Source organism: Pteropus vampyrus, unplaced genomic scaffold, assembly GCF_000151845.1.
Source record: "Pteropus vampyrus isolate Shadow unplaced genomic scaffold, Pvam_2.0 Scaffold337, whole genome shotgun sequence".
In the NCBI taxonomy this organism is placed as follows: domain Eukaryota; kingdom Metazoa; phylum Chordata; class Mammalia; order Chiroptera; family Pteropodidae; genus Pteropus; species Pteropus vampyrus.
The window spans coordinates 1,281,958-1,284,946 of NW_011889118.1; the positions used below are offsets into that span (position 1 = coordinate 1,281,958).

Genomic DNA, 2,989 nt, shown 5'->3' on the forward strand with positions numbered 1-2,989 from the left:
TCCTTATCTGTCTAGACATTGACATTTTGGTGTCCTTTTTTTAAAAAAGCATTGTATTTATATTGTATCTCATAGTTTGCAAAGCACTCTCATAAGCAATATTTCATTTGCTCACTACAGCACATAAAAAAGAGAAAATTCCTCATTTTAATGAGGAGTAAACTTGTACAAGGCTACTGCCAGTAAGTAGCAGAGCCGACTTAGATTTGAACCCTGGTTTTCCAACTCCAAGCCTACTTCTCTCATCTTAATATGTATACTGAATCTGGTTTACACCCTACTGCTGAGATGATCTGTGTTACACTGCTCAACTCACACGTTCCCTTATGGAGAGGATGCTAGGGCTCTGGAGCCCTGGTACAGAGCGTGAATCCTAGGCTCCCATCATTCAAGCAGGTTCCCAGTTTGCTCCCACTGAGTACTTCCTCCCCGATTTTAGAACACAGAACTTAATGATTCCACAGAAAAAAAATATTCTGCTACACATAATCGTACTCTGAAAATATCACTGTAGAAGCATGTATCTGAGTCACAAAGTTGGCAGGGGAACTTTACACAGGCCAGGCCCTCCTGTTGATGAACTCCACGGGGCTCTGCAAGGTGACCCAGAGCATAGTACTTCCCTGACTCTAGGTAGAGGGTTGCTGAGGCCATGCCTTGCACTATCATTGAAATGAAGACACTTGGTTCATGCATAGAAGTTTGGCCTAAAGTTCTCAAATTCTTCCAAGCCTACCATTCTAATTTATACATAACCAAAGCTTTTATTCTGTTATCTGGTCTCCTTGTACCATTTGTATGACTCGAAACAATCTATGATAATGGATTATAAATCCATACTTCTGGTCCCACCCTTTAACCTAAGCTCCAATGCCACACTACCTAACACCTGCCAGGTGTAGTCACCAACAAATCTAAGTAAAAATGTCTTAAACCAAACTAACTTTTCATTATCTTCTACAAACCAGCTCTCCATGGCAAATTCTAGCACAACCATTTTCTCAACCACCAAAACTTAACATGGTGGTGTTGTCTCTTCCTTCACTTTGTATATTTGGTTCATCACCACTAACTTCTACTTCCTGAGTATATTCTTCATACAGCTGCCTGACTGATCTTTATTAGATCTTCTTTCACCACGATATTCTCTGATCCAATATTTTCATTCTTGCCTTACAGCCATGAAAACAGTATTTCTCAACTCTGACAACAAGGTAGAGCATCTTAAAACTCCCACTGTCCAAGCCCCCTCCCCGGAAAATTCTGATTCAGGGGGCCTGAGGTGGGGCCCAAGCATTAGTATCGCAGAAAATCATTGTCTTAAACTATATGTTTCAAACTTTAAGGTGCACAGGAATCACTTTTGGATCTTGTTAAAATGAAGATTTGAAGTCTCAGCCATGCCACCCTGAACAAGCCCAATCCCGTCTGATCTCGGAAGCTAAGCAGGGTCGGGCCTGGTTAGTACTTGGATGGAAGACCACCTAGGAAGATCAGGTGCTGTAGGCTTAAAAAATAAGGGATCGTAAACTGACAAGGTCCTTGCAATCTGTGAGGTCAACAAAGGGTTACCTTGCCTAAAAAAATAATAAATAAAAATTTTTTAAATAAAATAAAAATAATAAAATAAAATAAATAAAAATGAAGATTTGATTCTGATTCAGTCAGGGTTGGGGTGAGCCTGAGATGCTGTATTCCTAACAAGCCCTAGGTCATGCCATGCTTCTAGTTCCCAGACCGCACTTTGATTCTCAGGATCCTAGGGCACCAAGCCCATAGACATTGCCTGAGAATTGCAGTGGTTGTAAGCCCTTCCTCATTTTCCTCTGCTCTCACAAGGCCAGCTCCTGACTCCTCCTGACACACCAGCCTGCTTCACCCTCCTAGTTCACTTAGAATACCTGAATCCCTTCTCTTTGTATAGTTAAATCATACTCCTCTGTCTGGATCCAGCCTAGACTCTCTTCTATCATTTAGTCTTCCCCAACTACTCCATGGTTTAGTCATTCTTTTTTGCTAATCTAATCTCTCACAACTATAGAAAGTGTGTTGATCATTGCATCATGTAATGAGCTCTGCTGTTGACAGCAGGAAGAAAACTGAATGGAAAGAGATATGGATCCTGGGGTACCACTGTCGACACTCTAACTTCTGGCAAGCCATTTTCCCTTTCTGAAAAATGCCCCCAAATGCTGAAAGTCCACCTGATAATCACCAAATTAGATCAGAGGCTTATTTTTTTAAGTCACTTACTTTAAAGCGTCTTCAGAAACTTGGTCCAACACAGCAGCCCTATGGACGTGTAAGGCAAATGGTGATGAACAAAAGGTAGACATTTCAGTAGCTGAAACTGTTCCTCAGAACATTCAAGTTAAGAAGAACTTTAGAGATCCTGATCTCGCTGTCTCTCTCCCCACCGTTTTATTGATAAAGAAGCTAAAGTCCCAAGAAGAGATTAGCTTCTTCACATGCCCAATTGGTTAGTAGCAGATTCAGAGTCCAGATTCCCTCCCTGCTGGGCATTCCACTCCGACTTGCTGTTTCTCACACATACTTTCTGCCATGGCTGATTCTTAAACCACCAGGATCACTTCTAGGCATAGGAACTCATGTGGACATGGTTAAAAGTGCTGTGTGACCTTTAGTATCTTGAAGTTGGGAACTGAGCTGGATTCAACTACTGAATCTGAACATGGGTCCAGATCTCACAATGGTTCCACCTTTTTAGGAACTGTGGACATGATCTTTCCAAGATAAAGGAGCTTTTCTCTTTTGGCTTCCTAATGCCACCTCAGGTGAAGTTCCACTGTGTGGAGTCCAGACAATTGTCACGCTGTGACCAGAGATGTTTAATTGGATTTTAAAAGATGAGAAAGCAGCAGGGAGCTGATTGTCAGCACTCTGACAAGGCCAAGAGGCGTAGGTGGCCTGGCAGCACAGAGGAGGGGAGGCCAGCCTGGTATGGCTTACTGTCTGTCTCTACCCAGGA

The 2,989-nt window shown here is 42.3% G+C and overlaps 1 pseudogene; it reads left to right on the plus strand.

Annotated features, from left to right (window-relative positions):
• Nucleotides 1-1,391: 1,391 nt before the first annotated feature.
• LOC111730887 lies at nucleotides 1,392-1,509 on the plus strand (annotated as a pseudogene).
• Nucleotides 1,510-2,989: the final 1,480 nt, after the last annotated feature.